Below are 12,849 nucleotides of genomic sequence, written 5' to 3' on the forward strand. Positions count from 1 at the left end.
AGCTGGCGTGCAACTTCTTCGCGGATGGAGTCTTGGATATTCTGCATAAATTGAGACTGTTCCGCAGACGGCGTAGCCAGTGCCAAGCCAGCAATGCCGGCAGGTGTGGCAGCCCGCCGCGTAGAAGCGCGTTGCTCTCGTAGCTCGTCAAACCTCTGGCACAGTGTTATAATGTCGGATACGGAAGTAGGGTCTCTGGCCGACATCATATAGTACGCATCATCAGTGAGACCTTTTAGAACATGTGTGACTCTTTCGAGCTCGGGCATGGACGGATTGACCCGCTTGCAGAGGTCAACCACGTCCTCAATGTAGCTGGTAAACGTTTCTTCGGGAAGTTGAAGCCGTGCATGGAGGCGCTGTTCGGCGCGGAGTTTACGTACCGCAGGACGGCCGAAGACATCCGCGAAGTTCTTCTTGAAGACAGACCACGTCGGAAGATCGGCTTCGTGGTTTCGAAACCACAGATTCGCCACGTCCGTGAGGTAGAAGAGGACGTTGCTCAGTTTTATGGAATCGTCCCAGCGGTTGTAACGTCGTGGTCGTCGGTACCACTGAAGAAAGGTGGGTCACGGGGGCGTTGTGCCCCGGGACAGAAGATGGTGGCAGGAGTGGCAGGGATGGGCGTCGATGGTTGGCTGGGGGCGTCCTGCATGGTTGTGACCGAAGGCGGTAGCGTGCGGTTCCGAAGTTAAAGGGTGAAATTTGCGAGGAGGACTGGGGCCTTGTTTTTACTTCTTGTATAGCGCTTCTCCATCTCTGCCGGCAAAGAATATAATCGATCTGATTCCTGTACAGACCGTCCGGTGAAGTCCATGTGTACAGGCGCCTCTTGTGCTGTTGAAAATGAGTATTCGCTATGGTCAGGTTGTTTTCTTGACAAAACTCTACTAGCCTCTGCCCAGCTTCATTTGGCTCGCCAAGACCGAGCTTGCCTATAATTCCGGATATTTCTTCACTCCCGACCTCAGCATTCCAGTCTCCTATGAGAAAAACGACGTCTGCCCTAGCAAAAAAGACCAATAGGGTGCGTTATTGGTTTTATAAGAATCGGTATTGGTTCTGTAGGTATTCTATGTGTTTTATCTGCATTTCTATGAGACTTATTCAGAAACTCATAAATCTTATAGACTGGTACATATTTGTCCTATAGGCAATAGTATTGGTTTCATAGGTTTATCGGTGGGTTGTATAAGAAAAGTATCAGACCAGTGCAGAAGCCCATACATCTTATAGGCTGATACATGCTTGTCTTGTAGACTACTACATATTGGTTCATGTGTCTGATACATCAGTATGCCTTTGTTCATGGGTCTTGCATGCAGGATCAGTACGTTGGAGATTTTAGGTCTTTGTCATTGTTTCCTTTTCCATCTCGAACACATCCCCAAAACTCACGCATTCATCCCGTTTATTGAGTGTTGCCGTAACGTACAATATTAGCCGCAATAACAATTGAGAACGCTGCGCGCGGTCTCAACAAACTACGTACGGTTGGAGCCGCAAGACGCGCGACGCTGTTGCTACTGGATCACTGAATGGAGATGGGAAAGCACGCAGATATAGCACGGTTCTGTCGGGGCCCAGCTCAGTCACAATCACCTACATGTGCAGAGTAGGACGGTGAAACGGATTGAGAGGCGCGCGTCCAAGCAACTGCAACGCTGCAACCGCCGCCGAAGCGAGAGGAGTCGACATCGAGCACGCGACGTACGGCTCGAGCTGCCGACGCGGTAGCGCGATGCCGGCGGCGCTTCGCAGCGGAGAGGTAGGTTTCCTTTCTCTCACTCCCACTCCCGCGCAAGCGTTCCCGTGCTGGCCTCTCTCATCCTCCTTTTCACCTCTCCTCTGGGCGCGCATGCGCAGCTCCGTAGAGGCATTGGCGCTGGCGCGATCGCTGATCGGGCGGCAGTTCGGTTGGTGCCCTGGGTTTATAAGTTTTCGCCGATTTTCGGGGTGCTTCTCGAGGATATCAACGTTCCAGCGCACGTTCAGCTTTTGATCAGGTGCGTGTGCATCACTTGCAACTTCGGGCTGACGTTTATACTTTGTCAGTGTATGATGTGGCTTTGCGTTGCAGAATGCCGTTGCCTGCACGCCAACAAAGGAATTTGAATCGCGCGGTGTGATATAACGCAGCGTCGAGTTTTAAAGTTGTCGGCACGATTTCTTGAAAGTATTGATGAAACTTTTTAGCGTTAATCTGTTTTCGAATATCGTGCGCACTGTGTTTAAGTGGCAGAACCTGTGGTGAGGCGCAAGGCGGAATGTTGGTTCAGCAGCTACCTCGGCGTTGAGTAATGGCGGCGCCTCTCCTAACTGCCTCCGCATGAATACGCGCGCAATCGCGGTTGCCGGTATATGTGTGGACCGATTTTTTGAAGTCATGGTGGTGTCGCGTTCTTGAAATCGCTTATTTTTCAAGCTGTAACGCAATTTTTTATTTCTTTCAGGTGCCTTAGCATTCGAGAGACTGCATCATCGGGCCGAAATCCGCAATCTTGCAATCGAGGGCTTCCTGGATGCAGTCAATGTTTGGATTATGTGCCAGTATGCGTTGCCGCTGTCATTGTGGATTAAAATGTGTATACATGCACCTGCTGCGTAACTCATCCCTAGAAAATGGAACATAGCTGCCCTCTCCTTTCAGGTGTCCGGAGAGGTAAAACACCCGCAGCTACTCGATGAGACCAATATTCCATATGGCCTACAAAACCAATAGGAAGCCTACTGGTTTTGTCGGTCTATCAGATTATTGACAACTATGGGTGTACTAGCATTACAGACCTATCAGTTTATCAGATGCCATAGGACCGATAAAACCATAGCCTATACGACCAGTAAACAATTGACCTATAAAACCAATACTCCAGTAGACCTGTAAAATCAATAGGCTAGGATACCCATAAGGCCAATACTCTGGCAGACCTATAAAACCAATATCAATAATCTGATAGGCTATTAGTTTTCTATCGGATTTTTTTGCTAGGGTGATGATGGGGTGCGGTCTAAAAGGCATTGTAGGTCCGCATAAAATCTCTCAACGTCAGCTTCTTCAGCAGTAGTGGTCGGTGCATAGACTTGGGTAACTGTTATGTTGAAAGGGTGACCTTGGATCCGAAGTGAAATCATTCGGTCGTTTTTGGGGTTGTACCCTAGCATAGCTTTGCCCATTATTCTGTTTACTATGAGAGCGACCCCATTCCTCTCTTGGATTCGTGCCCACAATAAAAGACATAATGGTCGCCGGAGTTAAATTCTCCCATTCCGGTCCACTTGCTCGCTGATACCCAAGATATCAATGTTCAGTCTGTTCATTTCTCGCTTGACGACATCCAGTTTACCTTGTGTCATAGATCTTACATTCCATGTTGCTATGTGATATATCTCCTTGCAACATCGGACTTTCCAGTCGCTTCCCGACACATCCACAACTGAGCGTCCTTTTGGCTTTAGCCCAGCCGCTTCATTCGTCCTGGAGCTACTAGGAATCGCCCTTTGTTCATCCCCAGTAACATGTGGGACGCCTTCCAACCTGGGGGGCTCATTTTCCGGCGCCATATCATTAATGGTATTGTAACTGGCCATAGGGTTTTCTTGGCAGGAAATACTGGAATGGGTTGCCATTACCTTCTCCAGTGAATCACATTTTGTCAGAACTCTCTGCCGTGACCTGTCTATCTTGGGTGGCCCTACACAGCAGAGCTCACGACTTCATCGAGTTTCGCAAGCCCCTCCGCCACGACAAGGCAGTGATCCATGAAGGGCTATTACACAGCATAATTGGCAGTGTGCGCCCTTGACAGGCACCGGCAGCGGCTTGCTCGGTGCGCCCAGTTGCTGGTTGCACGATCCTGGTATTCAGTATTATCATCACACTGTGATGGGGATGGCCGCTGTCCCCTGCCACAAAATATTTGGAACACGTATGATTGCAGAAAACGATCCTTTTAAGCAAATGTATGTGTACATGACACATACATTACTGCGGCTGCTTTTCGGTGGAGGTGAGAAGCAAGACGCCCGTGTGCTGTGCGATGCCATTGCACGTTAAAGAACCCTAGGTGGTCGAAATTTCTGGAGTCCTCCACTGCGGCGTCTCTCATAGCCTGAGTCGCTTTGGGACATTAAACCCCACAAGCCAAACCAAACCTAAAATAAGAGAGGCTGTCAGTAATTTTGCTTTCTTTTTTCATCGTGAAGAGGCACCCTAATCTCGTGAACATTGAAGTGAATGCATAGTGTTAGCTGAAACCAGGCAGCTACCCTTCACATGTGACACAAGCGCAGGCCAATGTTAAATGCAACAAAGCATCATGGGTCAGGTACAGTCCAGCAATGGCTATATGAAAACACTTATGCGTCTACCATAGAACCAGGCAGCTCTTTTCAGTGCATGATAATGTGCAGTACAACGTGGTTCTTTATAATTAAGCCAGGTTTATTGCCAGGATGTCAGGAAAGGTGACGATGGCGAACAGAACATTGCCTTCACCTTCTATTCTGTACTGGGGAAGGGAAGGACCATAGAAGTAGAATGGAGGGCAATGCAGTACTGCTGTGAGCCAAGGCACTTGCTTTGTTTGCATCATACCGCAAGTAATTGAACTAGCACTTTAGCACAATGCTTGTACATGTGTCTTGAAGCCAAGCATCTCAGATGGTCATGTACATAGTGTCTTCAGATACAACTAAGTGGCACCAATAATGAGCTCAAAGAGAACAAAAAACGGCTAAACCCAAGGGCACTACAAATAATATAAATGTTATTCTACTGACGTCTATTCTGTCAAGGCCTAGAAGACTTTTACTAAGAAAAGTGGGGCAACACCCGAAATCGGCGCCCGCTTTTTGCAGTCGGTCTGTAGCGACGGAGCCAGGAACAAGACTGGAGAACCACAAGCAAGCATAAGGATATAATAAGAAAGAAAAAGGCGAGAGATATTCAAGGCTGATGTGGCCCACAGCACAGTATATTTTGAAGGAAGGAATGAAGACAGCAGCAATAACCTGGCAGCGGTACTACTGGGACAGAAGTCTTGGCAATCAGACAATAGTGCCACACACTTGTTACTCACACAGTTAACGATCAGTTCAGGGAGAACCTGTATTGAGAGGCTAGAACTTGAACAAATGGCAGCCCAGCCTTCACTACAGCGATCACGCTGTAAAACACCGGTGATCTGAGCATTGACCTGAACACATAAAGTCCGACGTTTAAGGCATACCTTAATGATCGTTCACTGCATAGCGCCGCGAAGTTCCTTGCACAGCCACCATGCCATATCACTCTTCAGGTTGTTGCACTCGGGAACCGTACAGAGAATTTGAAAGCATCGCGGTGTGCTCTCTGAAGTGCCTCTTCTCGAGCAGCTCAACCACTTGAGCTAGCCAAGGTGGAGTTAGTAGACCGCTGTTGCTGCTCTTTGCAACAACCACGAATCCATAACTTCTTTATGAGAGCGATGCGTTTATAACGAAAGGACAGCTTGTGCCCTTGTGCAGCTGTAAATTTGCTTCTTCATTACTAATCCTCTGACTCTGAATGGTAGCACAGCTGAAAAGTAGCGTTATGAAATCATTTCAATGCGGTCTGCAATTACAACAAGGTGTCTCAGCTTATTTCATCGCCCAGAGTATCTGTCTGCCAAACTGCAGTGAACTAACAGCCGCCTTTTGCTCCACATCAAATTCAGCGTGTTTTTCTGCTCTCGCCTCAATGTAGCCCCAAATGTGATGCTCAAATTCTGCTGTTTACTGCAATAGCCATGCATCCTTTATGTAATGAGACGTCATTTTGACATCCCTGTATAATGCGAATACATGACATATTTCCCACTACACAACGTCAGCCAATTAGACTTCAGGAACTGCCTCTTCACAGTAAGCAATGCATTTCACCCCATTCGTAATAAAAGCACAAGTGCTTTCCTCTCTACCATGTATACTTTTTTACCTCCACAAATATTTCTACTTGCCATCCAGGCAGTATGAATAGCTCTGCTAACGACCCATTTTCAAGGTCGCATTTTCTTTACATCATCGCAAAAAGCCCTTTTGACAGCTCACAATTTCACGCCACCTACTTGAAACACGTGACTATTCCAACCAATGTAGCACTAAACGACATCTATCATGTTGAGAATAGAGCCCCAGGTGCCCCACCTAAATGTGACCAATCATTTGAGAAAGTTGGAGTGTCCTAGCCCAGTGAAATCAATTGTGAGCCACAGTTGAGGGCTGTTGAGGGTTGCGTTGCCGAGTCCACAATATTTTATTTTTCGTTCTACAAAATTAATGAGGAGATAATAATTAGCTAACTTTTTACATTTGGCTTGAGAATCACTGTCAATTCAGAAACTGTAGGTCATCTTGAACAACAGCTGGCTGTAGTCTTTGCATTGGGGTACCATTTATGCTGCTTTATTTACCAGCCTTAAAAGAAATCTGTCATAAAAGCAGCTGCTAGTATGTATCGCTCCTGAATTTCACACACAAAGGCACATTGGGGAGAATGTTGTAGAGAAGTTCAGATATTGTTTCCTGAGGCTCATTTTGGGATGCTCATGCAACCACTGTCACATGGAAGCTTTTTTATTATGCAAGTTATTTAAGTAAAAAATGACATAAAGTACTTTGTGTCACTGGTAAATAAGCCTTGTAAAAAAATTTAACAAGATACTGTGGCCTAGGTCACATGGCTCTTAACAGCCCTCTGTTGGTTTCACTGAGCTAGGGTGCTTGTTGTTTAAACATTGAAGGGGAGTATAGGTGCCAATCGTTGAAGTGTTGGAAGGAGTATGATTGCTTTCCTTGTTATACAGAGATGCTGCCCAAGCAATCCTAACCTCTCTCGTTGCCGTAAAAGTACTTTAATTTGATTTTAACCCTTTGACTGTTTTTGCCGTACAGGTACTACGGCCGTATTCCGTCCTGCGGTGCCCCAGTTCAGGTGCTTCAGTTCATTTCTATAGCAGATACTGGGGCAGGCAAAAATCTTTACCTTCCTTTATTATTATTTTATTTTATCCAATAGAACCACTTACTGCTACTACTTTTTTGTATGAGTACTACGCTAAACGCATAGTGTTTAAAAAGAAATGTGACACTGGGCGTGAATTTTTTTCGTAAAAGGGTTAAATATGTATAAACCAGGCAAAGAATCCGTTTTTAAAAACCCATCAGCAAGTGACACCTCTGTGACGAAAACATGTACACAGACAAACAACATGACGTCATCAAACAACTGTGACATTGAGTCAGCAGAGTAAAGAGCAGTGACTGGTCTGGTCTCTCCATGGTCTCTCCACTTTTGTGCATGACTGTACATCTTATTTAATTCATATGTGCGATCCAAATTGTGGATCAGCTGCAGTGCATTGTTGCGGAGTGTTCTATGGAGAACGGGGTGCCGTTTACCGCAAGTAATGTCATTTAAAGACAGCGACTGGAAATGACACTGTGCTCTGTATTAATTGTACCACTGCTTGATAGTAGCACTGAAGTAACTATGTATAGCGCAAAAACATTACTACTATAGCAATTCATTTATTTCAGCATATATATAATAGGAACTCCTGAGTACAAATCTTATATGGAACTCAAAATGGTGCATTCTATCTAATGACTGCATGTGTTGTGTGCATGTTAATTAGGCTAAATGATCGCTGTTAACTGGGGGACTCATGTTGGTTAGAAGTTTCCAAAACGGTTTCTTGTACGGAAGCCCTCCAATGAATGCATTAATTCATCCTAAATTACAGTGTGCCTTGCTCAGAACAGCTGTTACAGTCCATGGGATGGTAATGGTGTCTGTGACAAGACTGATCAGCCTGCTCAAGAAAACGGTGTGACACCAATGACAACAGTGACTCATTCTATTTTAGTGCTTTCAGGCATTGTACATCCCCCATTGTTCTGAACCCCAAGGCATACTGCTAAAACTTGTTGCATAGGGCGCTCAGCTACTATAGGGCAGGGGATCTGGGTTTGTTCCTGGCCAAATGCAGTGCGAACCTGTGTGTATGATATCAGTGCACATGAAAGAACCTCAGTTGGTTGAAATTATTCGAAGCCCTTCACTGCGGCATGTCCCTCATAGCTTGAGTCGCTATAGGGCAATAATTAAACCCCATAATCAGGCCAACTCGTTACCAGCTTTATGGGTATGTCACCGGAAGGTCTACTGTGGACACCTTCAGTAGGGACATTCTGCATCCAGAGTACTGCACCCAAACAGCAGAGCCTAACTTAAAAAATATTGAAGAAAATTCACTCTTGAGAGGCCTCTATCAGAAAACAAGTCAGTAAAGCTTATGTACTGTGGAAATCCTACTATACATTGTCATTCTGCTAGCATGTTAGCACTCATGGGACAAGAATGCGCAGCTGGTAGTTACAAGTTGTCGAATATTATATAACGTTGGTATTGTTGGCGTAAAATTTGTTCAGGCAGGAAGGCAAGTGCAGTTATACATTGTGCCTCATCACATTTGTATACCATGTGCTTTTTTGTTATATGGTGTACAGCTCTAGCAGTGCAGGCCAGAGCAGGTGGAAACACACTGATCGAGTGTTTTATTCGGCCCGGTTTCACCGAAGGGGGCTTCTCAAAAAGGGTGCAAGTTAGAGAATTTGTGGGCCCTGCTCTGCCACACTATCAATGTGTGTGGCTGCTCAAGTTAGTGATGAAGCATACTGAACCAAGAGTGCAGGACAAATCGCAAAGGTAGGAAGACTGCTATCAACCAAGTGCATATGTTTCTTGAGCATGATTAAATGCATGTGAAATAAGCAAACACACAAATAAAACAAATCGAAGACCAAGAGCAAAACAGAGACCTATTTTTTATGTATAAACCTGGGCAATGTTCTGGTGAAAGAAAGGAATTGAAGGTTTGGTAATGCAAAATGCCCTTTGCATAGCCCTCAACGGCGACCTGTTTCAACAATGTGATGTACGCTGAGGCACTGCTTCAATCCATGGACATAGAAAATTTCCTAGGTATGCATTATTACATATGAAGACTGATGTGGTATCATGCATTAACAAATCTTTGGTTTCTTTGTCGTGCCACGAGATTGATTATCTTTATTCATGATTGGGGCAAGTGTCTGGTGTCTTACTTGCAGTAATCATCAATTTTTTTTTCTGAATTTCTTCTTTGATATGCATTTAATGTGGTCACACGGTAAATGGCTTTGGTTAGTATCATTTGGCACCAGGTGCATTGCCTCAGATGCTATGGCTAAGGGAGTGACTTTGTTTAGCCTTTGCCTAACCTTGACTGGCTGACAAGCAGGAATGTGTGCAGAACCGTTAACATGTCAGGATTGGCTGCGTGTTATTCTCTCGACTTGTTTTATTTCCTTCTGTGTTGTGTGCACATTGCAACGGTAGTCTTTAGCATGAGCAGGATTTGCGATGCAGTATTGCTGATGTTCACAGTGCTTAGCCAGAATTTAAAGCACATAGGAAAGTGAAGGAAGAAAGCTGTCCATCGGCAGTGCGGTGGATGCATCTCATATCCTTATCAACAATCTGATACTCTTCATCAAGGGCTTGCAAAAAAGTTTCATCAAAGTCTTGAGAGCTGCAATATTATTGTAAAGTGGTGTGAAATTATTAAAGGCTTAAATGTAAAAAAAAAGGCTCACTGGCCCGTATGATGGGATGCCTTGGCATATCCAGTTTTGCACATCTTCTGTTGGTAGTGCAGTACTAGATTTAATTTCTTTAAAGACCCTAAAAGAGATAGTAAAATTAAAAAATACATATTCACAGTTACAGGAAAGCTTTTAGGTCTGCAACAAAGTGATGTGAGCAAGTGATTATAGCAACATTGTCTGGAGTGCCGTTCCAGTCTACATACAGATATCGCACAATGTTGGTGAGGAGCATGGCTGGAACCTTACTTTCCTAAGTTTGTTTGGCTTTTGCTGTTTGCTTACAATATAAACTAGATGGAGATAGCACCCAAATATACCTAGACTTCCAGATTTGTTATAAGGTGAAAATCTCTGTATGTTGCCTTTCTTCTCTCTTTCATCCTAGCCTTTTGCACTACCTCTGCCGTGATTCCAGACTTGGTTCAAGGGCTGGCATTGAAACTTTGTCTGGATCACTGCAGCTGATGCTTCACTGCATGGCCAACCCTCGTGCTGAGATAGTGGTGAAGAAGATGGAACAGTAAAGGGCTAGTCCTCCTGACTTGTTCCTGTCGGCTGAAGAAAGCTAGTCGTAGGGCACTTGTCCTCCAGTGCCAGCTCATGGCAGGTGCTAACACTGAGCTGTTAAGGAAGGAGCTGCCAAAGGCTCAACAGCTTGATACTTGCAGAACACGCCTCAGTAGTCTGCCCAGTAGCTGCATGTTTAGAGGTCAGCTGGTACCAGGTAGCTTACAGTACTGGTGGATTTGGGCATATGGTAATGCTGCAACTTCATTATGAGGCATGCTTTATTTAGAGATTTCAGGCACGCAATGAAGCAGGTGCTCAAGACCTTACTTTATGGGATAATTCTCTATGGTGTACATATTTCTCGATCAGCAGTTGACTTTAAAAATACTGCTAACAGTTATGTGTCACAAATTCGACCAGTTGTATGCTTGTGAAACATTAGGCTCATATCTTTCAATGTTCTGACTGTTGCCTCGGAATAATTGATGATGAATCCTGTATGATACGTACCATGGAGTCATCATAAATTATTACATTATTAGTATGTATCTGTACTAATAATGTTTTGAATGACTGCGCCTCAACCTTGCGAACATAGCCTGAATTGGTGTATCTCTAGGAATCTCTTGTATCTCTAGCTCTAGGAAGAGCTAGAGCACAGGACCTCCTTTGTTTGTTCTAATTGCTCTGTTTCCTTTGCATACAGTATATGATATAACATGAATGGCATATTTGTGAGGGCGTTATGATAATCATGTATAATTAGACAACTTGTCTGACTATCCACACCTGAGAATAGACTTTTTTTGCAACGAATTTAAATCCTTAGAATCACAAACCACTGGTTAAAAATACACTATTTTTGCTAAGCATCTTTCACAGGTGTCACACATCTCAAAATAACAGCTTGAGGGGCAAGTTGGTGCTGCATAGTACCCAGAAATGTGGCGCAACAAACACAGTCACATGAGAAGATACACAACACAGGCGCACACTACCAACTGTAATATGGATCTGAACACACACTTCCTCTTCACCACTCATCCTCTCTACACCCAAGTACATCTTTTTCACACACCTCTTCTTTGCCACGGAGATAGTAGCACTTTCTTCCCCGCAGAACATAAACATCGTCAAAGCATGACAGTCACCAATTCTACACTCAAGTATATCTCCACACCCCTCTTCTTTGCCCAGCAGCTAATACCACAGTCGTCCCAGTGTAACACAACCATCATCCAAGCAGGACAGTCACAAAGTCCACCACATAGTCACACACTCAAGCAACCACCACACCTGTGCAGTAAGACAAGTCCATCCAAAACACTTCACTTGTGAAGACCCTATGTAAAGGAAAAACTGTAACCTGCCCACATGTCTACCAAGCAGTGAAGCACATGAGAATAAGAAGTACATGTACTTGAGGGAAAGAAGGATCAATAAACAAACATGGCCACAATACACGAGAGGTGTCTAAGAATAACTTTAGGGCCGATAATAAACTCAATTCTTTCCTTTACTCTAGAAGATTCCTCAATAAAAGTAAATTCTTTCCTGTGTAAACACAGCGAGGCTTCACTAACACATGTCTTCTTTCTTCTGTATCCAGAACGCCTCTAAAATTTCGCGGGCCATCTTGTCCAGACTCTTCCCTAAAATATTAAGCCTGCTAAACAATGGCTCACACTTGCACTTCTGACAGTGCAGGGATAAATTTGACCCCTTCCCATTTTCTATGGACTTCTCATGTTCCCTTATTCTATCATTGATACATCTTCCAGTCTGCCCATATATACTTTACCGCATGTCAGTGGAATCTCGTAAATCACTCCCACCATACATCCAATAAAACTCTTTACATGCTTCTTATCGCATTGTGCTTTCTTTCTCCTGCCTATTAATTCACACAAACCACCCAGTTTTTTTGGCGCAGAAAACACAACTGGCACCTCATACCCACCTGCCACCTTTTTCAGGCAGTGCGCCACTCTATGAATATAAGGTATTACTTGTGGGCATTTATTTCTCAACTTATCTACAGTCCTTATTCTTTTCCCTTTCATTTTCTGAAGCAGAGTCTCTGCTATCCCGCAAGTAATCGTAACCGGAAAACTGGCCACCTGAAGCCTTTGTATGGTTATTGAAGCTATCCTCAGCCATATGTTCACATGATTTTAACAGGGCTGACTCCAAACAAAGGGAAGCAATCGCTCTTTTAACAGTCTTTGAATGGGCTGAATTATATGGAAGTAGCTCTTTTTTAGCCCTGGGAAAATACTTCCAACTCACTTCCCCAAAACAAATTTTTATATTTAAATCTGGAAACTGCAACTTGTTGTCCACAGGTAGTTCATGGGTAAAAGTAAGTCCTTTTCCTTGTATCGTAAAAATAGAAACGACGCGTTCCACACTTTGAATCACTGCAGAGCCCTTATCCAAAATGACTAAGAAATCATCAACATACCTAAATATTTTAAAACCTGAACCATTAAGGGATGCATAAATTGCTCTGTCAACAGAAGATAAAAAGATGTTACATAGGACTAGGGCAACGCATGACCCTATACAAATGCCCCTTCTCTGCGCATACATATCTGTCCCAAACGGTACAACAGTAGAGTTAAGGTAAACCTCGAGTAGGGAAAGAAAATTGTCAACATTGACACCAGC

This window comes from Amblyomma maculatum, chromosome 1 (assembly GCF_055883805.1).
Source record: "Amblyomma maculatum isolate TAMU_Amacu chromosome 1, ASM5588380v1, whole genome shotgun sequence".
In the NCBI taxonomy this organism is placed as follows: Eukaryota; Metazoa; Arthropoda; class Arachnida; order Ixodida; family Ixodidae; genus Amblyomma; species Amblyomma maculatum.